Raw genomic sequence first — 26,682 nt, 5'->3', positions numbered from 1 at the left:
TCCACACAGAGGGAGATGTTTTGATGGGCTGCGATGATTACTGTTCTCTTTCAGACACGAGTTCCCAGTGCCAGGACTGCATTCTGCATAGCTGATGTGCATCCGACTAGAAGAAGCGACCTTAAGGGAAAATATTGACACTTGGCATTTCAATTGAAATTACTGTGATGGGTGCAAGACTTCAGCTGTTGGAAGAATAGCAGCAGATAGCAGAGTACCTGTGCAATGCAGATGGGAACAAGGAGGAGCAGATGTTTTATAAAAAATACACTGGCAAAGCCAACAGGTCTGGCCTTGGGAAGCTGGTGCAATGGCTATCTATCTATCTATCTCTGCCAGCGACAGCACCATAGCAATTATAGTGAGGTCAGAGTTTCTATAGGAAAGTAACTTTTTGTTTTCTTAATTACTTTGGCACAATTCAACAAACTTGCATTACACTTTGAAAAAAAGGGGTCATTCACTTTGGCTCCTTTATGGAAAGTTTTGTTCTGATCCGTCAAACAAGGGCCAAGAAAAAAGGGGTTGAGGGATGTCACGAAACATTGAGTTCCCTTTTTAATTCCCATAGGAAAATGGGCTCTCTCATACAGAAAAAAATGGCTCAACAGACTGACACCAAATTTAGCACAAAGATAGAACTTTACTCAGCGAGTGTACTTTTTGTTATTTGGTGTAAATCTGTTTGGGAGAATTTCAAAAATTTGCTTTTAAAAAGGTTCTCAGGTTATGAATGGGATCATCTCATAGAAATGTTGGTGGTATTTGGACTAATGATTTGTAGATATAGGCCCTGATTTAAATGTTGGCAGATGAGTTGCTCCATCACAACGGTGACGGACATCCCGTCTGCCAATATCTAAATCCCAGTCACCGTTGTGACTGAGTAACTCATCCGCCAATATCTAAACCAGGCCCATATTCTGATTGGTCAATTTGAAGGGGTATGGTCAACCTCTTAAACATTTTAATAGTTGGATATCGAATTCTTAAAATAGGTGCTACATATCGGAAACTACCTTCAGCTCCTTGGTATTCCTATGACTTGATTCTGGCCAAAAGAAAATGTAAAAAAAAAGAAAGATTGTGGAGGTGCACATGTGCTGAAACTGAGAAAAAAAGCATATAAGCTTGACCTTAAAGCTTAGAAGTTGTTGATTTATAACACCAGATGCAATTATTACCAAGATAAAATTGCTCTCTCCAGCAGTTCTTCAAAAGAACTCTTTTGAGTCCATAAACCCTTGATTGCTGATAAATCTCACATACCTAAAACCATCCAGGCACTTTGCAAATGTAGATTCTGAGGTCTGCCACCTGAAAATAGCAGATGAAAAAAGGACCATGAGCGGAAGCATCACCACTACGTAAGATTGGTGCCTGCTCTCAAATATACATGCAGCCACCACACATACAGTGCATGTTGTCCCTCAAGGACAGCTTCCGCTTAACAAATGATTGCGGACTGCTTTTTGCAATCACTTACCCTGCAATGGTTTGCAACCGCACGAGCAGTTGGAAAGAAAACATTGATGCATATCCTTGCGAGTCACAATCATGCGTGAGGGGTGCACCTTTACTGCCACATTTGTATTGTGGATCGTAAGGAGTCACATGTTTACTTTTCCAGTCGCAAAGACATTTACCGACTCACAATGTCATAATAGGATATTAATATTATTATTATTTTTGCAAAGCCAATCTGTATGTGCAGCATTTGCGATGACGAAATTACTTTTCACATCTAACTCTAAATTGTCATAAATGTTCTCTATTTATCGCTTTTAAAAGTCCTGAAAGCTCACACAAATAGTGTAAAGGAGGGGTTAATAGTGATAAGAAATGCATAAAGCCACTGAGACTTCAATTGAAATTCTATTTTTTATTCCTGTCGCATCCTTACATAATACAACTGAACAGTAATCCCTTCGAGTGGCTCGGGTATCAATTTGTGTTTTGCCTTCTTTTTTGTAGTTATGGGGAGTGCTTGAAATAGAATTATATGGAAGTACCGGTACTCCATTCCAGAAACACCTGTTTGCTGCTGAGGAATGCCGGTGCGCCCCCACTAAAAGCACTTGAGCACTGCTGAGAGGTGCCGGTGCTATCCCTTGCAAATTAAAGAAGTATAGGTACTGAGTAACTGGTAGCGCCTGTGCATTTAAAGCACCGGTCATGGCGCCTAAACAGATATGGTCACATCGTCTGTGGAATCTATGATGTGCTGTTCTCGCTCTCGTGCTCTGATTACAGCTTTTCTCAAGGTCTATAGGGAAATAAAGCGACAAGGATCTTCGCACACCTTCTCGAGAGCCAAGAACAGACCAACGCAAGAAAGCAGGACCCAGCAGCCCGGAAATCCAGCCTCGCCAAGGAAAACATGTCAGAGCCCGTGACCGGCCCGAAGAGGAACCACATTGCCCAGGAAAAATGAAACCTCGGCCTCTGAAGAGACGGCGCACAGCTTCCATAAAATAAGCGAGGAAAACGTGCAATGGACCCCCGAATGCAATTACCTTTCACGAGCAATCCAATAAAAGCCCCAGAACAAACAGCCCAGAGGCCCTTAATGCGTAAGCTTTGCTGCATCAAAACGCAAAGCAAGCCTGTGGGGAGGTGGTGAAAAACACACGACCGACAGGAAAAAACGAACAAGCAAACCCTGAGCATCCAGGAGCGGAGTCGCCAGCAGTAATGCGATAAAACAGCCGACATACATAACTGGGCCAAAGAGGAAAAAGCGCTGTTATGTAGAGATTATCCTTCAGTGAGCCAGACACGTAGCACAGGCACCATGGCAGTAAAATGGCCGAGCACAGAAAGTCCGTAATAAAGTATAATGAATAAACTGATCGACTTGGAACAGGAAATAATCCTGGTTCTTGATTAGACATAGATAGTCAAGCGATCCATCCTTGTGTTAACTAACACAGCTGTTGGTGGTTTGCAAGGCAAACTCATTCTTTTAAGAGTGATTTTAATGAACTCAAAATAATGCACACCTGGCTTAAAGTAAGTGTTTTTAATTGCAATCAATGGAATCACTGCTCTCCCATGCTGTTCCCAAATACTGGCAACTATTCAAAGTGCCCACAATTATGGTGCCCCGACAGTGCACCTTGGTGAGTGTATTCCGTGTGTGTTACCTTATGCCCTGCTGCAGGTGCTGCTTCTTTGTGACAATGTAACCAAACCATGTTGATAAGAGGGCAATAACTAAGAGCATAAAAATGCGGAAATTTAGTCGTGCCTACTCCTGCTTCATTGTGAGCATCACTAATTTCCACCCCATACTAAGTTTTCCATTTCGATTTTTTTTTCAAAAACTGCTTCAGAGGGGACTTTATCACTTTATATACTGTTGCTACCAAGTCGTCAGACCCTGCCCTCATAACTTCTCATGATAATTCTGTATCATTGTCCTCCTTTTCCAAAGACTTATGGGGCTCCATATCATTGCAGGATCCACATATTCCCCCTTTATCCTAAACAATAGCTACCACTTCCTTGCCTCCACTGAGACTAGTTTCAATAATTCTTCTGTGCGTGCCAAAGCCAATCTTCCCCCACCACATTATAACACTTTGAGTAAAAACAGATTACAGGTTCAGTGACTATTGTTTGGCCTACCAAAGCCAATCTTCTCCCTCTGCATCGTAACACCTTGATGAAAATCAGAGATCAGGTTCAATGACTTTTGTTTCCTTGGTCCACTTTAATTCACTCTCTCTCTTTTATTCTCTCTCTCAAAAGGCTGCATGGACCTTCTTATAACCCATTTAAGTATCTCCTAGGTGAGGCTGCCACAAGGCCAACCACACCCATGACTGTGTGGTTATCATCTATCCCTGTCTAGCTATCTTCTACTATGATCTCCTTGGCTGATTGAACATATTCTAAATTTAATTGACAAGTTTTTATTCCAGATGATTTGAACACTTTGGCTGATGATTCAATTAATGCACGAAGCCAGGCGATTATTGGATAAATCCATTCATTTGGCTTTACACAATTGAATTAAGGGATGAGGAAGCCCTAGACTCTAATTATTCTCAATGATATCTTTGCTCCAAATTCCTTGAGCTCATGAGCTCTCCTGGAGTGATAACTATGTAAGCAAATTTTGTATTGATAATGAGCTGCACAGTAAACCTAAGGATTCCTCCAAAATTGGCTAGCTCTTCATGGTAAATATTCTATAAAATTCAGCATGAGGCATTTACTCATTTGTTCATTGTAATGCCAGATCCTTCTCATTCACCTCAGTCTCAAATTAACCAAGGCTCTTGACTCCCTGTATCATATCTCCACCAACAAAGTGTGCCCCTTGAAGAAGAATAAGCAATACACTGACCACCTTCGTCAATTGAAATGTCAAGGCAGAACATTAGAGAGACATAGGAACAAATCTGAATTCATTACCTAATCACATGGCCTGCCATGCCTGCTCCATTGGGTATAAATCTGTATGTGCCAAAGCAAGAATGTTTCCAGGTCCGCATTGCTAAATCTTCGAACACTACCAAAGGACTGCTTGAGATTTATTAGTAGATGGTGTCTCCTAGCTCCTTTTCCAATATCTGCTGTAAAAATTGACACCTTAAGGGCTTGCATTGCTATCACTCCTCCATGGGGCTTGGAGCATTTCTTTTGCCCTCAGAAATATCTCTGTAATAGCCCTCTCTGTGAGCCTTGGTAACAACATGGTATGCTTAAAAAATCCCTTCCTCTTTGCCAAAGTCATCAGTCTGGGCCTCCCAGCACTCCTAATGATTGTCACTAGCCTAATCAGTACCTCCAATTTCAGTGGAGTCACCAGACATGCCCTTATACATTTAGGGCCATATTTATACTTTTTGACGCAAAACTGCGCTAACGCAGTTTTGCGTCAAAAAAATTAGCGCCGGCTAACGCCATTCTGAAGCACCATGCGGGCGCCGTATTTAATCAATGACGTTAGCCGGCGTTAGCCGCCGGCGCTGCCTGGTGTGCGTGGAAAAAAACAACGTACACCAGGCAGCGCCGGCGTAGGGGGATATGGAGCTTGGGCGCCAAAAAATGGGGCAAGTCAGGCTGAGGCAAATTTTTCGCCTCAACCCGATTTGCGCCATTTTTTTCGACTCCCAACCCCCATAGAAATGACTCCTGTCTTAGCAAAGACAGGAGTCATGCCCCCTTGCCCAATGGCCATGCCCAGGGGACTTCTGTCTCCTGGGCATGGTCATTGGGCATAGTGGCATGTAGGGGGGCACAAATCAGGCCCCCCTATGCCACAAAAAAAAAAAAAAATACCTACCTGAACTTACCTTAATGTCCCTGGGATGGGTCCCTCCAGCCTTGGGTGTACTCCTGGGGTGGGCAAGGGTGACAGGGGGTGTCCCTGGGGGCATGGGAGGGCACCTCTGGGCTCCTTCAGAGCCCACAGTTCCCTTAACGCCTGCCTTTTGCTAAAAAACGGCGCAAAAGCGGCCGTACGTCATTTTTTTTGACCCGCCCACTCCCGGGCATGAATTTTGCCCGGGAGTGTAAATACGGCGCACATGCCTCGGAGTCAATTTTTTAGACGGGAATGCCTACCTTGCATATCATTCACGCAAAGTAGGTGTCCACGCTAAAAAATGACGCAAACTCCATGGACTTTGGCGCTAGACGCGTCTAACGCCAAAGTATAAATATGGAGTTAGTATTGCGTCGAAATTGCGTCAAAAAAAACGACGCAATTCCGGCGCAAACAGAGTATAAATATGCCCCTTACTCTTTACACCCATACAAAAAAATTAAATCGTGGACCCTAGCTATCTATCAAACTAGAGACCTATCCATAGCCTTTCTCATGTTACAAAGACTCTTAAAGCTACTGTCACCTCCAACTGTCCTCTCACCTGGAGTCACATGGCCTCATAGTGAATTTTAGTCAAGCTTCACAGCCCTAAGGGGTGCAGAGACACTCTGTTAAACATTAGGGAAGAACTTGATTCCAGAGATCTGGCCCAACAGTTTTAAGTTATCCTTTTAGACCTATCAACTGCGTTTGACATCATTGACCATCAGGTGCTCACTGAAAAACAATCTATGTCAGCTTGCATTAGCGGTATTGCATTTTTATCGTTTGATTCCTTCCTCCAAACCGTACTCATCAAGCCAATAAGCTCATTTGTCTCCATAAAAACTGATGTCAAGGTTGCTTGCCTCGGGCTCTGTCGCGAATAGCGGCAAAACAGGGTTATCTAAAGAAATACATTAAACCCTACATTAGTATATGTCTGCAGTAATGTATTTGTCTTTATTGAAGCTTACATAAAACATTTACAAAGAATACTTAATACAGATTATTGCAGATCACAACTCTTTTTAGCTTCATTAGCATTATTCCTTTATAAAATGAAGCCAATGAACATAGGGGCGTATGTACCAATTGTAGGGATTACGAATTCCTAATTGCGATTCTTTGCGAATTGCAATTAGGAAATCACAATTCCTAATGTATAAAAACCTACAACTTGTACATAACGATTCCTAATGCAGTCTCAATAGACCTACCTCATGAATATTAATGAGGGAGGTCACAATTTGCCATCAATTAGGAATTGCATCCATCACAGGGATGTTTTGCCATGTTTGTGATTGCTTTTAAATAAAGCATTTTTTTCTCAAATGCAGTCCATTTTCCCTAAAGGAAAACGGAATATGTTAAAAAAAATAAAATGAAACATTTAAGTTTACCTTTTTAAGAGTAGGTTGTGGTCCGTTGGACGAGGGCCTGCTCTTAAAAACATATTTGTTTCAACATTCACACAGGGGAAAGGGTCCTTTGGGGACCCCTTCCCATTTGAGAATGGTCACCACCACCCTTGAGGTGTTAGTAAAAAATTAATTTTTTGAGACTGTACTTCGGTTGCAGAACATTCATACATACCATTATGATTTGGTATTAGGAAGAGATACCCTAAACACACCCCTTGAACATACTGGATCGCTAAACACAAATTGCGATTCGGTAATGTTACTGAATAACAATTTGTACTCTGTACATATGTAAAAGCATTTTTGCAGTCAGAAACACCCTGATGCAAATCAGGATGTTACCCACCAAAAAGATGCCTTTGTACATATTACCCAAAGTAACGGATTCATCTGAGTCCATCATAAACAATTTATTTCATATGTCACATAAAAGATACATCTATTCATTCCTGCATAATTAGATGGCTGTTTCCCATGCATATAAGCGCATACACTGTCCTTGTACAAGTTTGTGAGGAGTGTTGTCAAATAATTAAAATGCCAATTGCACAACCAACAGTAGTTCAAAATTGTGATAGGCGCAGGATGACTGCACATCCTTATTTGGAGTCTACTACTCTTAGTTGTGTATCAGCAAATATGCAGTATTTCATTTGAGAACTCCTCTGAAAAAAGGTCAACGCATTTTTGTCTGAAAAATGAGGCCTCCTCAGGACAAATACCAGGTCATGTATAGCCATTCCTAGAAATACTGTCTATCCAAGGTATTGCTCTCAAAACTCTAGAGAGTTCAAAACAACATAGTTTTCCTCCTCTTTGCCCTGAAATGACGCAACCACATCCCACTTCCCGTTCAATCCCTCCACTTATTTCAAGTAAATAATAGTGTGACCTACAAAAATACTTTGCCTCATACACAAGGGTTTTCATGAGCACTAACCAAACTACCCTGCAATATTATTTGTTCCTTACCAACCAATCAGGAACCTTAAGTTCATCAGTGGGTATTTATTGCAACCCAGCCATCCTGGTACAGAAGAATATCTTTTGCCCTTGAAAGTAAATACCCTTGCAAGACTTTTCATAATTTTGCCTCACTGTGCATGACTTTGTGCCAGCACAAATTCATTGTAAATCTGGGCATCTGTGTCTAGAAGGTACCGAAGGTATGGACCTGGCCATTTATTGATGGAGCAAGGGGAATATGGGAAAAAGAGCAATGACGACTTATTGGACAATGAGGTGGTTAAATGAGTGTGGTAGTGAAACGTTCATGGTATGGTTGTGAGGCAGTGAAATATAATGAGGCTTCCCACTCACTGTTCCTTGTGGCCATGTTAAATGGTAATTGTCAGAGCATAAAAACACCTTTCAGCAAGAAGTACTGTACATAGCAATATATAAAGCTGAAACAGAGATTTGATTGGTGTGTTTCATTCATAATCGCAGTTTCATAATACAAGTGGAAGATCAAACATTATTTAAGGACATTTTTAGCTTTTGCGTGTTTTGGGGTCTTGCATATAGGGAGAGTTGGACCTGCACGACACTTGTGGGGAAAGGGGTTCCAGTGTAGATGGCCCAGTATGCGCACACCTCAGAGCGGGATGAGGCATACAACAGTTTAAGGACAGCGAGGGGCAGTTAGAAGCGGAACCAAGTGAGGCGCCACAGATGCGTCTTAAGAACATATAAGATACGTGGAAGGCATGCAACTGACTATTCTGAATGGAGAGGGTGGTATTTGGCTGATATATGTCCAGTGACATTGAGACTTTGAGTGAAAGGGAAGGTGGAAGGAGGTCATGGTACCAAAGTTTCTGACTTTGCCAAAGGGAGAAAAGGGCTGTGCATAATGGACTGACTGGTAATAGTGTTCACCTTATGCACAACACAGGCTTTAGTGAGTAATTTGCTTCAATTGAAAGGGAGTTGAGTGCAAATTTTTGGGAGATGTAGTAGAGGGCCAAAAGCACATAAACTCAGGCCCATATTTATAGGAAAATGACGGAGCGCTACGCTGCGCTGCGCTAAAATTGGCAGCGCTGCACTCTGTCATTTTCACAACGCTGGGATGCTCCGTATTTAACTGCATACGGCGCACCCCCTGTGTTGTCCCCTGTGCTGGCGCTAAATGTAGCTGCCAGCGCCAACACAGGCATCCTTGCACCATTGTGCAAGGATGTCTGCGTTGAAGGGTTTGATTGTTTATGTGCGGGAAGGTGTCCTTTCCTGCACATAAACAATCACTAACGGCACTTTGGCACTTCTGTGTGCGCTGCACAATGCAGCACACACAGAAGTGCCAAAGCGTCATTTTGAAATGATTGTTTATGAGCAAGAAGGGACACCTTCCCATACATAAACAATCATGTCTGGCATTTTGCTCTTTCTATGCGTGCTGCAGAATGCAGTACACACAGAAAAAGCAAAAAACGAGGAGGAATAAAAGTATTCCTCCCCGTTGAGCTTTGTTAACGCCACCCCTGGGGTGGTGTTAGATTTTGGCGCTGCCTCAGGTTTACAAAAACTCATAAATGTGAGGCAGCGTCAACATGCAATGGGTGTTGCTGTGGCACGCCCACAGCAACACTCATTGCACGCCCCTTCCACGCAAAGGGCTGCGTGTGAAGGGGTCGTATTTACAAAGTGGGGTTAAACCACAAAAAGTGGCTTAACGCCACCTTGTAAACATGCCGCAGAGCATAGCGTCACCGGAGCGTCACCGGAGCGTCACGAAAAGTGATGCTCAGCTAGTGCTGTGGGCTCATAAATATGCCCTCTTGTGTCATAATTACAGAATTGATTTCTGTCAATCTGCCTCTCAAGGCTCACATAACATGATCAAGTTTTGAGATGAGTTCTCCATAAGCCTGTATCCTTGAATGTTTCCAAATGAACGCCATTCCCAGGTTGTGGAATTGATCGTGATGATTGCTACCCTTGTCAAAACATTGTGCATAGCCTGTTTTCCCAGGATTACACGGATCCCTTGTTTCCCTTGCTGAAATGGAAACCATGGTACCTACCTTGAGCTCCTTCCTTATCTAGATTATATTCTACCAGTCAATCGGCTGAGATGCGGTTGTAACCCTAAGACTGTTTAGAAATCATAGCTGCCAAGTGGCCCTGTGTCATGCAGGACACATGCAACCAATCTTGATTTTTTACCGATAAATACTTTGCAAGCTGGCATTTCTTAGACTAAATTTTCTATGATAAAAGCTATAATATAAGCCCCAAAATGCCATGTGTTGTTGGCTATAAACCCAGGACTAACTTGGTGTCCATATCACACATAATGCGTGCCAACAAAGGAGGTGCATTAGTAAGGTCAGTTTGCACCAAGAGGACGAGGCGTGACATATTATTTGAGATTCATTGTGTAGCAGCGAGTTGAAAGTAGGGCACGACCCAGCCTAAGTGGTAGCAATGCCATTCTAGTACTCCTTTGGTGTGTCTCTCTTTATTAGGAGAGTGACTACTGCTATCTCCTGGGCTGTGGACGACTGACATCGGTGGCAGCCAAGATATTATAGTGCAAGTCAGGCTTTTTCCCCTGTTACCTGCATGGATGAGCAGACTACTGGCCTCCACATTTTCTTTTATGAAAATGTTCTCCTTGTCTCTTATGGCTCTTTATTCACCCAGGAAATGTATGGGTGCTGTGTGTGCCTCTACTACTGGTGGATATATAGTATTTGTGCGTGTGTTTGCTTAAATGTGAAGGATGCTTGTTGAAAGCAAGTAAATCAATGGGACAATAGCCACCATGGGTTTTATTTTCTGTTCCGTAAATTATGATTGCACCTCAGATAAGGCTTGGAGCGAGAGTCCGGGCACCAGATGTATATTTCTGCCTCCCTCCCAGAACATTGCAGGGATCTCTTTGAGTGTTTCACACAGAGGAGTGTTGCTGAAACTAAGAAAGCAGACAGCGGGCCCCTTTGAAGCTAGGGAGTGCCCCTTACCCCTTCCTGGCCCATTGTTCTGTGGTAGATGCTACCTCCAAATGATTAACAGATAGTTAAGAGGGGCAGCCTCATTTGCCTTAGTGCTCTTGTTTTGGGTTGCTCCAGAGTGGAGACTGCCATCTTCACCCTGCCTTTCTGCTCACATTTTTCAGAATGACCTTTACTGGGCTAAACTGCAAAGAATTCATAAACCTGTATTTTAGAACTGCGCAGAAGCAGAACGGACTGTATGAATCCTGGTTGTAAAGATAATAAAACATAGCATAATTTATGTTATCAGTATAAAAATGAGGCACAAACTTCCAGTCTGTATGCCAAAGTTCCCTTATCAGAAAAATGGGTCCCTACCTGAGGTGATCGGGAGATGACTCTGAGGTATCAGGTTGGGGAGCTGACTGTCAACTTCCCTTGCCAGATTCAGGACCAATAATCAACTAGTCTGCAGGGAGAGAGTCAGTCTGTAACCAATTTTAAAAGAGAGCGGACTAATGCTGTTCAGAAGAAGCCAAATATGTGAATGGATTCAGTGATTGTATATGATGATACAGGAGATAAACTACATCGAGAGACTGAGAGCGAGGCCCATGGTCTAGATGTGTCACCATGTTGAGGTGGTATCACCAGTTGTGGCTGTGGGTGTACCAGGATTTACCCCAAAGAGAATTCCCATAAGTGGCCTTACACAAAGAAGCACCGAAGTGGTGTGACAACCACAGTAGGCGCTTTGGGATGGACTGTTCCTATATGAGCAGTAACAAGACTGATTTGCATATGGCTGGGTATACTAAGGTGGAATGGATGCCGCAAAAGAACGATGGACTGGGATGTAATTACAGTGGTTCCGATTAAATTAAGCATTCCACCTATCGTTTTTGTTTACTTCAGTGACAACCACAAATGTCAACGCAGTTTGGCTTTAAAAAAAAACTCCTAGAGCTGAGAGAATCCTACGAATGTCTGAGGAGTGGCTACATTGTTATCGGAGAGGGCACCTGTTTGGGAAGGGGGTTTGAGATCGAGCCCGAGGAAGACTCATATGAGAAGATCCACACAACTGCTAGTTCTGGGCCCATATGCCCACCTCCGACTGAGAAGTGCTGATGCTGCCCTCACCTACCTACGGTCGGAGGTGACATCATAGCAGGAGTTATGAATCCCATTGGCTCAGCTGAGGTCAGGGCCGCAGCATCCCTACTGGGTGGGCCATTATGGATGCAAACCTATGAGCAGTGTTGCCTCCGATGATAGCGATACTCACAGGCAGCGCGTGTAGAGGGACTTCACAACCTCTACCACACGGATTTCTCCCTGAAAGGTGGGGGATGTACTAGACTAGGGACCAAATAATTATCTGATTGGGACCACTGGTAACCAGAGTAGCAGACAGGGGTGTACTTTGTGGTCAGTTCTTGGTCCAGCAGTTAGATTAAGCTCCTGATTAGCAGTGATGTACGATTCTGATTTACTCCTTCTGAGCCCTGCAACCCCTGAATGTCCAGGGGCTTCTGCAAAAGATCCCACATTGCCCTTTCCCCAACCCGCTGCTTCCTCTCCTCATTTTGCCAGGATATACAACTACTCTGGAGCTCAACCAATAATTTGACAATAATAACAGAATAAAGAGGAAATGGTATGGGCAGTAGGAGAGTAGGTCAAAAGAAAGGAGAGGTCCTATAGTTACTTGGCACTTGGAAACAATTTGTGCAAATATGGCGGCATCGTCAGATGCTACACGTACAATTGGGACATTTACCCTAAAGAAAGGGAAGCAATACGAACTCACACAGTAAGGAAATTCACAGACCCTCAATTGTGATGGGATATGTGATAATCTTTCAAATGTAACAAAGGAGAGGCACCTGAAAATACATTTGTCATTTGTATGGTTTTTGTATCCCTCTGAATAACAGAAAAATATTAAACATGGCAGTTCTGGCAATGTAAGAATGTGACTGTGGAAAATCACCTTCTCTTTCCATCCTTTAGAAAAGCAAATACATTTATTTTTTCTAGAGCACATTCTGCCTTTGATCAAGAGGTGGCAGTGTTTGATAACAGCAATATATCTGTTTTAGTTTGTGAGTTCTGCATAGCCTTATTCACAGTGTGATGTTAAAGTGTCCGAGAAACGTAACTTGAGCAGATTTTGTTTTCAGGAGATGCTTCGTTGTAGCACTTGGTTACCCCAGAAGGGTTTAACGCTGTTTAAGAAATGCATAATATGTCATACGTCAAATCACAGCATGGCACAACATAAGATATGACAAAAACATCATAGAGCATACATAGCATAGAATAAGAGATGATAAAATAAACTACAATCCCTAGAGGCGGGCGAGCCAGCACATTAACAGGAAGAACCGCAAGAGCCAAACCAGGTTCCAGATGTACGAAGCATTTTTACAGTTGCAAACACCCTGATTCGCAGCTTGTGACCGCAAAAATGTTTTTTTTTTTTTAAATGTACTAATCCCATTTGAGAAATCTGTAAACTTTTACCGATTCCTAAAATGAGATTGTGACCCCCATTCCGATTCAGTATTTGGGAGGGATGTGCTGTTTGTTTCCCTTCCAAATACACGATTTGTATGCAATGTTACAATGATTTATGACCAATTTTACAGACTTTCGAGTTGGCCGCTGGTTATGCATTCCTAAAACCTTCCCCCTTTCTGACTATAAAAAAAAAGTTTGTTGGGGAGTAGGCAGTGTTCCAAGGAATCACGCCCATATCTCAAACACTTCAAGGAAGAGAAAACCTTTCTTTGTTTATAAGGAAAACGGGCTTCATTTAAAAAATACTTACTTTATTGAAAGGCAATCAGAGACATGCTGGCCTGCACGTCATTAATATTCATGAGGTGGGTTGTATTGTGACCCTCTCTGAAATGCAAATGTTTTTGCATGCATGTAACCGAATCGCAAATTGGAATTGTGACTACATGCCGATTCGGTATTAGGAAGGGGTGTGTCAAGGGTGTCCCTTTCTGATACCGAATCACAGTGGTATGTAGGAATGTTTGTGACTCAGTAAAAGTTTACAGATTTTTCAAATGGGTTGAGTACATTTAAAAAAAACATTTTTGAGGTCACAAACTGCGAATCAGGGTGTATGTAAAAATGCTTTGCACATCTGGAACCTGGTTTGGCTCTTGCTGTTCTTCCTGTTAATTTGCTGGCTCGCCCGCCTCTAGGGATTGTAGTTTATTTTATCGTCTCTTATTCTATGCTATGTATGCTGTATGATGTTTTTGTCATACCTTATTTTGTGCCATACTATGATAGGACGTATGTGTACCCAGATATTCCCTCCTCTACACACACACAGACTAACAATAGTAATCCAGTGTGCTTCACCCTTTCATATGGTATGCCATAGTCATAGTGCATCTGTCTGCATGGACGTCAGGTTAAATAATGCACTGGCTTGTAGTCTCTAAGCCCTGTTATCACCTGTAGATTGCTTCCCATGTGAAAGGTACTGTTGGCCATTTTAACTCAAATCTCACCTACAGGACTTGTGAGAAACTGATGCAGCACACACCTGTGAGCACCTCCATGCAGACCACCCATTTGAACATGCACTGCCCTTGCAGTGTAGCATACTTGCTTTCCCAACCCTCACATTCCTCCGGGGGTATTTTGTCAGGTGCTTCATCAATGCATACTCAAATACATTGTATAGCATAATCTGCTTTTTTATTGTACCATAATTGGGAACCTGTCTCCAAATACCCAAATCATGGCCTATCCCTTGTCTGGGTCTCAGGTATGCATGAGAGACAACGTGTGGCAGTGTACCAGGGCCGGATGCAGGGATTGGGTATGGTGCCTCCAGCAGAACCAGCAACCTCTGATAATGTGCATGAAAAGTCCACACATGTTAGGACCCTGACAGTTCACACACTGAATCACATTGCTCACAACATATTGATGGGCTGTGCGTGCTGAATAGCTGCAAGATTTATCAACACAGAGGCTATGATGTTCCCAGATGCAGTGGGATCTTTACAGACCAACCTGTGTACAAATGTTGTAATGACACCTGCCGGAACATGACTCCTGAGATATGATGTCACTCAGTATACCAAGGTTGCCCTGTTGACAGTCTCATAACACGTCTGCAGTGACAGGGTGGGACCATCCCCATGTAGGTTCTTATGTCCTCTTTGGCTTTACTTCCATTGATCTCCGAAGGATACTCAGTAGATACAGGAATAGCTGCCACTGACTCATGATGAGACCTGGACGTAACTGTGACAACATAGACCCCTAAAAATATACAGGATCAACATTGGACCACACACATGAACCAGACACTTCTGTGCAATTGATTACTGGAAATATGTGGCCATGTGCTGCTTCGTCTGCTGGTCCACCACTGCCACTGGAGAGTTGTGGCTCAGTCATATGACCACAACTGTGGCGTGATATTACATTTGTGGTTCACCTTTGGCTTTCTGTGTCGATAACATGGTACCCACTTAGACTGTACATGTGCCTGACTCACGGTGGGTTCACCAACAAGTGCCTAGGAAGCAGTATTCAAAATTCCAGGACATGTGATGGGCAAGTTTGGGACCATTGACACGAACAAGCGCCTGCCATCTATCCGGTGCATGCTTTGTCATTTGTGATGTTTACGTTACCCAAAAACTAGGAAGTGCACACAACAGATGTTGCTACATGTATGACTAACACATGTCCTCTCTTATTTCCACACTGACTCGCATCTGAGGGTTGGACACATTGACTTCACATTCATACAAGCATATTTGCAATGATGCATCTTGTGATGCACACACACTGGGTCAACAACTACATTAGTAGCCAATGCACACACATTGAGCCATAGGCATTGAGGTATGTGCGTCACCTTGCTATCCTCTCCTGACGCCAAACATGCCCTATTTGTGCAATACATATATGTAGGCCACACGTTTGGCCATCTAGTGCGTCAGTCAAGAGTGAAAATCCTGTAAATGAAGTAGCGGATCATGGTCCGCAGTAGTATGATGTCTCACATGTGCCCATAAACTGTCATGACCAAAGTGGGTGCAATCAGCCTATCTCAGTTGTGTCACAAATGTAACATAACATTAAAATGGTAAAATGACCCAAACCCAGTTAATGACCTGAAATTTTGATGCATATGCGTCAAAACATTACGCACAAGCGTCAAAAAATTACGCTTATGCCCGAAAAACGACGCATAATGCCCTGAAAACACCATTGACTCTTCCACACTGTACCTCCGAAAATTGGTTAAGTGTTAAACAATTTCCAAACATATGGATGCGGCCTCATTTCTACACCTGTGCGTCGAAAAAAATGACGCCCAGACTGTATGCGTCAAAATGTTTTGACGCATAATGATAAAAACGGCCGCCATTCTAGGCAGGAAGTGATGTAATAGAATATCCTGTTTACAGATTATGTACAGTGGGTGTACTTTCACTTTCACTTTGCAGTCTGTGATACTTCCTGACTGTGTGGCTGTGTTGAGAGTTTTGTCTGGTCAAATTGTGCTTTTGTCTCCTGTGTGGTCCATTTCTTCTCATTTTGTGAATAAAAAATTGTTGTTGTATCCTGTTTTTTGTGTACAATTGTGTTGTATAGTATTGTCTTTGTTTTGTTGGGAGTCTGTTGTGGGTAGTGGTAGTTTGGGTCTAGTTGGGCTGTTTTAGTTGTTTAGTTTAAGTTTTTCCTATTCTACTTTCTCCCTATTCTCCTTTGTTCCCCTTTATTCCTTATTTATCTTTTGCTGCTAAGATGTTGTGTAGGCCTTGTCTTGGCAAGATGGGTGAGGAGGAGCTGGGTAGTTTTATATGGCTGGTGTGCCATTTCCTACCCCTTATGATTGAGGCAGGTGGGCGGGTGATACAGGGGTATCACACTGAGGCACGGAGGCTCCGGTGGGCAAAGGTTTTGCATCACCTGCAACGCATTTATCGGACACCAAGGAATGACCACCAGCTGAAGCACCGCTGGGCTGACCTTATCTCCAGGGAGCAAGATCTGCTGGACCATCTGGAGATTGTGATTTGTGACCCTGTTGGTGAGTACAAATCATTTAAATGTGCACGATTAAATGCTCTGTAGTGACATCAGATGATTTGTACAATATCTGCCGGCAATGTTGTTGAGTGTGTGGAATGCTTCGGAAACATACAGGGTAATTTATGTACTATGTTAAGGACCACAATTGCTAGCTGTTAGGAAGCAAGAGCTCTGCAAACGTGCTGAATACTTTTGCTTTATGTAAGTTGGTGCAGCCTTTGTGTCAAACAGCAACACAAATCAGGAGCCAATTATGTATAGATATAGGTCACATTTGCCTGTGAAGTATAGAAATGTCCAATTCATTACCAACATGTGTTGACGGAACAGCTAGACTGACTTTTGAAACACTACATGAGGCTGAAAATTAGTGCAGGTTTCACGTCAATTGATGATAGCAATGTGGCCCAAACATATGTCTCATGTGTGTCTAGTGAGTGTGTAAGGAAAGCGATCACAGAAATTCAAAAAATCTTAGGGATTATTGTGGCCCTTCTTCATTTCGGATACATGTCAGATCTGGATTTGGACATATAGGGAACAAGTTCTAGCTGCCCTCAGCTAACATCTTAGACTGGTATTTGGTGTTTGTTGTTCCACCTTTCGTTTAGGGATGGCTGGCCAAATGTATGCACATGGGTTCATATCTCTATGGTTGGTGTAACTCATCATAGCTGGGCCACATCAAATGAAGAAACTGTAACAACATGATGGCTAACAACTGTTCCTGCCCCTCTGTACATTGTACCTGTGTGTCATAAATTTGTCATGGGCACAATGGCTGGTTGACTGGTAATGCACTCCTCAAGGAAAGTCTTTGGATGTCTCTCTTGGATACACATGATGAGACGAATACACTCCATTATTATGTCTGCTCACTAATGAAGGAGCATGCTTGCCACCACATGATAGTTAGGGCCACTGCATGTGTGCAGATATGTGTGTAATACTCACTGGAGACCCATGGTATGTACATGTTAGCCGTGCTATATCGGATGCAGTATCATCATGTCTGAGTGGCTTTACTTACTTATGTAATCTTACACATAGGGGGTCATTCTGACCTTGGCGGTCCATGACCGCCATGGCGGAGTGTGGCGGAAGTACCGCCAACAGGCTGGCGGTGCTTCCTTGGCGAAAGGGGAGCCGGCGGTTTCCCGCCGGTTTCCCGCTGGCCCAGGGAAACCGCCATGGCGGCGCTTCTTGCAGCACCGCCATGGGGATTCCGACCCCCTTCCCGCCAGCCTGTTTCTGGCGGTGTCCACCGCCGGAACCAGGATGGCGGGAACGGGTGCCGTGGGGCCCCTGGGGGCCCCTGCACTGCCCATGCCACTGGCATGGGCAGTGCAGGGGCCCCCTAACAGGGCCCCACAAAGATTTTCACTGTCTGCTGTGCAGACAGTGAAAACCGCGACGGGTGCCACTGCACCCGTTGCACCCCTTCAACTCCGCCGGCTCCATTCCGAGCCGGCTTCATTGTTGAAGGGGCTGTCCCACTGGGCCGGCCGGCGGTCTTCCGGCGGTCGCCGGCCCAGCGGGAAAGCCGGAATGGCCGCCGCGGTCTTTTGACCGCGGTGCGGTCTTTCGGCGGGAACCGCTTGGCGGGCGGCGACCGCCGACCGCCGCGGTCAGAATGACCGCCATAGTATTTGTCTTTGGAATTGTTGTACAGTGCACAGAAATTGAGCACATTTCTCCCTTCCATGCCTTACAGGTGGACCGGCACCCTACACTGTTGGTGAGGTGGCTAGATTTGAGGACCCAGTCAACTCCAGTAAGTGTTGATATGTCTGTTATGTGTTGTGTTTGCTGTTGATGTGTGATGGACTCCTGTGTGTTGAACACATAACATGGTGTGATGCGCTGGCCAATCTTTTGTTTTGTTCCATGAGTGGAATTCCATTTTATCACCATCTTTGAGCTGGCCAATCCTTATCCTATTGTCTTATTTAGGGATTCTAGGTCAGTCCTGTAGGCCCCGCAATGTGAATGGGGATGAGTCATGTGGATAACACTTGTATCAGAAAGAGTTGCACTGGACCTAATTTGTGATTTAGTCAGCCTGTTAGACCCACATTCTCCCAGAATGGGGCTCCTAAATGCTTACCCACAGACTTCCCAAATCACTAATGTACTGATTAAACTGTAGGTTGAACTTCCTAGCAGCATGTAGCTCCACATGTAGTGCTACGAGTATGTGGCACTTGAGTGCAATGGCCTAGGTGTGCATGCAACTCATGGCCAGGGGTGTTCTTGCATCTCTGTGTTTGTTGTAAGTCATGGCTTACTGGTAGTATATGATGTGGCAAAGGTCTTCATTTCCAGACATGTGTGGTGCTGGGATTGGTCAAGGGTTTGCTGTCTCCTATTTGGAGATACTCCTTACCTGTGGTGTGTGTGTTGAGCCAAACACATGTCCAGCTTTCCTAAGCTTCCTGGGTGTCCTTGTTGTTTGAAATTGTTAGTTTTTAGTCCACCCCCCACCCTCAAACACAGGCATGGGTTTGTAAATAGTGTACCTAGGACTGATGATACAAGTTTGGTACACAGACATGTAAATCAGTGAATCCTTTGTCTGAACCTAGTATACACACTCATTTTTCCCACATGAGTACTATACTAGCAAGTCCATTTACAACTTGCAGATCATGTGGCCCTAGATTTCCATCCTGTACAATGACATTTGTAGCCCTGGCATTGGCGGAGGATGTGCTGCATGATTGTTAGCTGACAACTGGCAGAACTATGATGCCAAAATCATGCCAGTTGTTACCCATCTTGTAGGGTTTGGATGTGCTATGTGTGATAGAACCTTTGTAGGCTGGCTTGCTATGTACTTCCTCAGGGACAATCAATGATCTGTATGATGATATGAGCTGTTACAAGTACAATAGATGTATTGTCTGATTTACTTCTTGTGCCATTTCACACAATGCAGTTCCTAATGTTAGTTCTTCTATTTGTCTTCACAGCTGCAAATATGACACCCATCCAGGTCAGGGAGTTTCAATGGCGGGCAATGAGGTATCAGCACATACTTCAGGTAGAGTCTGGGTACCGAAAAATGGCCCTCAGATACCGGCACAAACGGGCCTCCGGAGCCTGGAGGGCATTCCCACATGGCGGCCCTTCTTTGCTCACCACAGCCACCACCAGCACCACCACCACTACCACCAAGGTGGCACCACCAGCAGCTGGGACCGTTGTGGCAACCACTTCAGCAAGTGCTCCATGCCCCAGCACAGCACCACCTGCAGGGCAGCCCACAGCCATGGACACTACACAGCCCCACACTTCCTCGGCCGGCACCCAGACCACCTCAGCTGCAGCTACTTGACCCTGCTGCTTTTGTACAGATGCAGCGAAAATTGGACCGTGTCCTGCGTAAAATGAGTTGACTGCGGCAGGAGGTGCGACATGTAAACCGGCGGGTGCGGTCAATCAAGAGGACCCTCCGGAGGGCCAACCTGTAGCAGTGTTGACGGACATGATTCCATCCCCTCCCTCCTCTTTCCTGATTCTTATACTTTGTGGGTTTAGGGGGCTTAGTGTTAGGTTAGTATAGGATGTTAGTTTAGTTAGTGTTGGTGGGTGGGGGGTCCTGAATATTTCTACTGTTTATTTTTGAGTGTGTGGGTGGGTGGTGAGCAATGTTGGGGTTCTTGTGTGTTTAAAAAATAATAATAATAAACAAAAATATACATATATATATATTTGTTTAGTATAGGATGGTATGTGTTTAGGTTAGTATCTGTTGTCCTCCATGTGTCCCGTCTCATAAGAGGGGTGGGGGGTTGATGTTTAGAACGTTTCGTTAAATGTGATAAGTAAGTTTAGCTTAGGTTAGTTAGGGACAGTTGTGGGTAATGAGTAGTTAGAATAGATTAGGGTAGGTAAGGCTTTTCCCCGAGTTTTCACTTCTGTTTTTACTGTTTAATAAATATGTAGTAAACCCTTTACAGTATGTGTGACATGCTTGTAGATGTCAGAGTCACCAGATCCTCGGGGGCTGTGCAGGTTCCCAACACGTCCACCACAAGACAGCTCCAATACTCTGATTATAATGTCACAGAGTCTAAGAGAGTCCAAGTGGGGAAAAGGGGATTAGGTAGGGAACAGCTGGGAGGGAGACCTGTAGGAAGCAAAAGGTTAAAACACACAATATCAAGATTATACCACATGAATCATTACTAGGCTATGACTCTAAGCATTGTCATATTGGAAACATGGATAACTTAAGCATGAACTTAAATAACTAGGCCTCAAGATGTCTGGATACCTGTGAGGGAATCAAGAAAGATTAGTACCATTTTCTAATGAACCACTCAATGAAATGTTACACATGGATTAGAAACATCAGAACCTTCTAGCATTACACTTTCAAATTCAAGAATAGTCTTTGCATGAGGACCAGGAAATAATCTGAAAGGTTTCGATAACATTATATGAATTGTACTAGAGGAACTTATAATGCACATACAATATAACATCTAGAATTCTAACACTTTAGTTTTCTTAAAATGCAGGAACATGAATTGCGCACATTGCAGATTTCCACAAAGGTTCATAAATGCCATGAAATGATTGTGCACAATGAATAACATGAGTTAGGCACGAGAAATGAATCGCATGTCTTGCCGATTCGAAGGTCACCAGGTAAATACCATGAAGTGGTAACACACACTGAATATCATGAGTTAAACGCAAGAGATGAATCGCGCGTCTTGCCGATTCGAAGGCCACCAAGTGAATACCAAGAAATGGTAGCACACATTGAATATCATGAATTTAACACAAGGAATGAATCGTGCGTCTTGCCAATTCGTAGGCCACCATGTGAATGCCAAGAAATGGTAGCGCACAATGAATATCATGAATTAAGCAGAGGAAATTAATCATGTGTCTTGCCGATTCGAATACGACCATGTGAATGCCATGAAATGGTAACGGACAATGAATATAATGAATTAGACACAAGAAATGAATTGCGCTTCTTGCCGATTCGAAGGCCTCCATGTGAATGCCAAGAAATGGTAGCTCACACTGAATATCATGAACTAAACACAAGAAATGAATCGCGCGTCTTGCCGATTCGAAAGCCACCATGTGAATGCCAAGAAATGGTAGCGTACAATGAATAACATGAATTAAGCACAGGGAATGAATTGCGTGTCTTGCCGATTCGAAGGCAACCTTGTAAATGCCATAAAATGGTTGCGCACAATGAATATCAAGATTTGTACTCAAGTAAAGAATCGCGCGTCTTGCCGATTTGAATGCAACCTTGTAAATGCCATTAAATGGTTGCGCACAATGAATATCAAGATTTGTATACGAAGAAAGAATCGCGCGTCTAGCTGATTCAAATGCCTGCATGTAAATGTCATTAAACATCAAGCGCACTTTCACTCGCACAAGAGCAAAATAGATTTATTGTGCTAATTAGGCCCAAGAACTCGAAATCCTTCGAGAACGGGATCGGGGGCCCAGCCCGACCTCCGTCTTACCGCCCTGATCAAGAATCACCCAGCAAAGTGAAAGGGCGAGGACTGGAAGATCAAAGTAGGCCTCCGGAACAGGAGCTCAGGAAGTTGCTGCTACTCTGCACCGGGACCTCTGAATAGTGAGCACTTGGAGCTGGGCTGGCTCCCTTATATAGAGTCTTGGCCCAGCCCACAAACCACACCCAGGCATGCTGCAGGGAAAGCTTCTAGAAGGCCCTAGAAAGGGACCACATCCGGACACATTCTGAAAGCCTGCAGCAATACATTGCAAATGAACACTATTTATAAGCACCTTGAAAATGAGTCTTCAGGATTAAACTCTGCAACGCAAAAGGTTAAACAACAGCATATCAGCACAATGCATAAACCATTATCTTGAAAGTGCTGGGTTTTTGCATTCTAGTCGCCCGTAGAGCGCGCACTGCCCTGATGTTGACAGTAGATCAGGGCCTTGGCATGAGTGTACAGTATTTCTTTTGTATTACATTTTGTGCCCTATGCTGCAAACAAATCCCAAATGAGCTGTAACATTGGTAGCTACCCCAAAGCTACCTTGCAAAGATTAGACCATTCATTGCAACCACCAATCACAGTTACTATGGATCCCAACGTGTTTTTTTAATTAAGTATGTTTTCAATGTCACATACAGTGCTTCCAGATTCATGATTGGGGACAATGTGTTATGTCTGACTGCAGTCTGATGTCCAAGGAAACCCTTATAATGTGAGTAGTAGTAAGCTCTCTTGTAGTATAGTGTACATGACTCACATAGATCATTTGTTACACTGTTCAGCATGATTACTTATTTGGATGTAAAGTCATACACCCCCATTCATGCAGTTTGGTGACTGTTCGCTTAGATTTGTGGGCAATGTTACATGTGTTATTTTTGCATGGAGGCAACATTCTGAAGGCACTATTTTATGGTTTAGATATCCCTTGAGGAAGCATTATTCTGTCCAACACAGCATTATGGTGTATAGTTTCTCTTTTCATCAAATATTACCCTCAGGAAGGGCAGAGTATGGTAGAATCCAGGCCACTGTGCATAGTTATCAGCCTACATTATTTCAGGACAGTTGTATTGACAAGCTATGTAATTTGACAGGAGGCAAAATTCAGTGGTCTACTGCACCGTTGATTTGTCACATTACACAGAGACAAAGTGGTTGTGTAAGGGCTATTTATTGAAAAGTGCTGTAGTGCTAAATGTACATTGTCCATGATTGTGAGTCCATTTTAGTGACATCTTCCATTGTGATCCTACACAAGTGCTAAAGGACAATACATTGGACATGCTGGGGTGAAGTGTCAGACAGTGCAGAGGGACAGGATTTGCCAATGAGTGAGAGATAATCACAAGGCAGGCTGACAAGATAGACAGTGGTTTGCAGAACAGTGCTTGAGTACAGTTGTTGCAAGATTGGCATGTTACGAAGCGCAGGACCTTGGTAATAGGTGGCCATGTGGCAGGGACTAGTGCTTCCGGGTACTTTTACGTGTGAAGGTGATCTGTTCCATGTCTTCATCTTCTGATGTGTGTGTTGCCTCCTCTGTCCTTGGTGGTGGTGGTTGTAAAGGGGCAACACACACCTCAGTGTGTGTAGATGTGGAGTCAGACATCCCGGTAGCTGCTACCTGTGGGGGTCTTAAGGGCAGTACTGCTGCAAGGAGGATCTGCTGGTTCTTAAGAATAGCAGCCACATCATGATGGTAGGCAGCCAGGTCGGCCTTGAGGGGGTCATGATTGCATTCGTGCATGCAGTGGAAGGTTTGGGGTGCGAGGTGTTGTGGCAACTCCATTACTGCATTGGTGAATTCCTTTACAGTTTGTTGTAGTCCTTGCAGGATGGATGTTAGCACTTGCATGGCTGCTGCCTGATCTGCAGATGACATCATGCACAAACGCATCCCCTCAAGGCTGGCTGCCATATTTTGCATCCCCACCCGCACCTCCTTGCCCAGCTCCCACTGTACTCCGACTACAGTTCTCTCAAAGCTGGTGCCTGTGTCGTCTGAGTCCTCAGCTGTATTGGAGCTGGCAGGTCTTACAATTGGGGTGGTGGGTGGGTCCTGTGTGATGGCTTCTTGTTCTGTGCTCCTCCTTGTGACTGAAGGTGAGGTCTGGAGGGTTCCAAGGACATCTTGGAGGGTCTGGTAGCTGATGTTTGTCAGCTCATGATCCATGTCATCAGGGTAGTCCTGGGCAGGCATATCCACAGGAGATCCTTCATCCTCTGCAATGAAATAGGGTGCAATTAGTGTGTCTGTATGTGGCATTTGTAATGTGACATGCCTGCCTTGTGATGATTTCACATTGTGATCTTGGTTCCTGTTCATTGATCCAGACTTTCAGATGGGCATTCTCCCAGGCCTATGCCCCACCTGCATGCCACATGTATTGTGGTCAGTTATTAGACTTGTCAGCATCACATCCTCTGGGTGTCGGTTTTGGCCAAATAGTGAATTGCCACCTTCTTGTCCTACTCCACCCTCGTCTACTTCCATTCTCTTGGTGAGACCTTTCACTGGCTGTGGGTGCTCTGATGGCACTAGCAGCATACTTAACAATCTGGACCTGCCCCAGTCTCTGATCTTTCACATCCACTTATATGTAGTTTAAATGTAGCGTATACTATGCATAGCATTGTTATGGCACGATATGGATGTCAGCATTGGTAATGTGTCCTGCTGATGTAGGGGAATGTGTGGTACATTGGATTGCCCTGATAGTCATAGCAGTGTCCTATTTCCTCCTCTGACTGTGCAGGTGTATTTCAGTGACCAGTTACATGTGTCCCCCCCCTCAATGCTGTTGTCTGAGCAGTATGAGATTTGGGATGTTGCATTGTGACCCAGGCACAGGATAGACCCTGACATATGCAGCATGGGTGTGACATTAGTGCTGTGTAGCTCCTAATGTTGATGACATTGGCTGATGTTTGCGGCAACTATGGACATTCACATTTGACAGGACTGGAACATTTGTCTTGTTTCAGGGGATTGTTAAAGTTGTCATCCTAAACCCTCTAATTTAGGTGTGTATGATCCATGGGGACGTTACTGCCATTGGCTACTTGAGCTGCACACACAGCAGAGGTGGTAGTGGCAACTGTTGTCAATGTTACATTCCAGTTGTCTTATGGCTAGAGGTTGTTAATTGGGCCCTAGTTAATGTAGGGGGTATAGTGGCTGACGTGTGATGGGATGTCAGTTTGACGTTGTGCCCTTCCCACATGGCCTGGCTTTACCTTTGCTACATCATTGGCATGGCAGCATACCCCCATGGAAATGTTGTTGGTGTTGTGTTATGGAGTGCCCCAGCTTTTCTCTGTACAGACCATGCCCCCGTGCCGTACCCCTTTACCCATGCCACTCCATGTATATGATGACTTACATGCATTGTGTAGTCGGTATTCCCCCCCCCCCCCGGTTGCAGTTAACATTAGTGCAATTTAGTTTCCCATGCGACTTACTCTGCATGTGCGTTGTCTCCTGGTAGTCTGCGCTGTCCTTGAATCCCTGTGACAATCTGTAGGAGGCTGGACTGGCTTGTAGTGAGTACCAAGGGGTACTTACACCTTGCACCAGGCCCAGTTATCCCTTATTAGTGTATAGGGTGTCTAGCAGCTTAGGCTGATAGATAATGGTAGCTTAGCAGAGCAGCTTAGGCTGAACTAGGAGACGAGTGAAGCTCCTACAGTACCACTAGTGTCATATGCACAATATCATAAGAAAACACAATACACAGATATACTAAAAATAAAGGTACTTTATTTTTATGACAATATGCCAAAAGTATCTCAGTGAGTACCCTCAGTATGAGGATAGCAAATATTCACAAGATATATGTACACAATACCAAAATATGCAGTAATAGTCTTAGAAAACAGTGCAAACGTATAGTTACAATAGGATGCAATGGGGACACATAGGGATAGGGGCAACACAAACCATATACTCCAAAAGTGGAATGCAAACCGCAAATGGACCCCAAACCTATGTGACCTTGTAGAGGGTCGCTGGGTCTGTAAGAAAACAGTTAGGGTTAGAAAAATAGCCCACTCCAAGACCCTGAAAAGTGAGTGCAAAGTGCACTAAAGTTCCCCAAAGGACATAGAAGTCGTGATAGGGGAATTCTGCAGGAAAGACACAAATCAGCAATGCAACAACGATAGATTTCCAAATGAGGGTACCTGTGGAACAAGTGGACCAAGTCCAAAAGTCACAAGCAAGTCGGAGATGGGCAGATGCCCAGGAAATGCCAGCTGTGGGTGCAAAGAAGCTGCTACTGGACAGTAGAAGCTGAAGATTCTGCAGGAACGACAAGGGCTAGGAACTTCCCCTTTGGAGGACGGATCCCTGATGCCGTGGAGAGTCGTGCAGAAGTGTTGTCCTG

Source organism: Pleurodeles waltl, chromosome 9, assembly GCF_031143425.1.
Source record: "Pleurodeles waltl isolate 20211129_DDA chromosome 9, aPleWal1.hap1.20221129, whole genome shotgun sequence".
Lineage (NCBI taxonomy): Eukaryota > Metazoa > Chordata > Amphibia > Caudata > Salamandridae > Pleurodeles > Pleurodeles waltl.
This window is presented reverse-complemented; position numbering follows the sequence as displayed.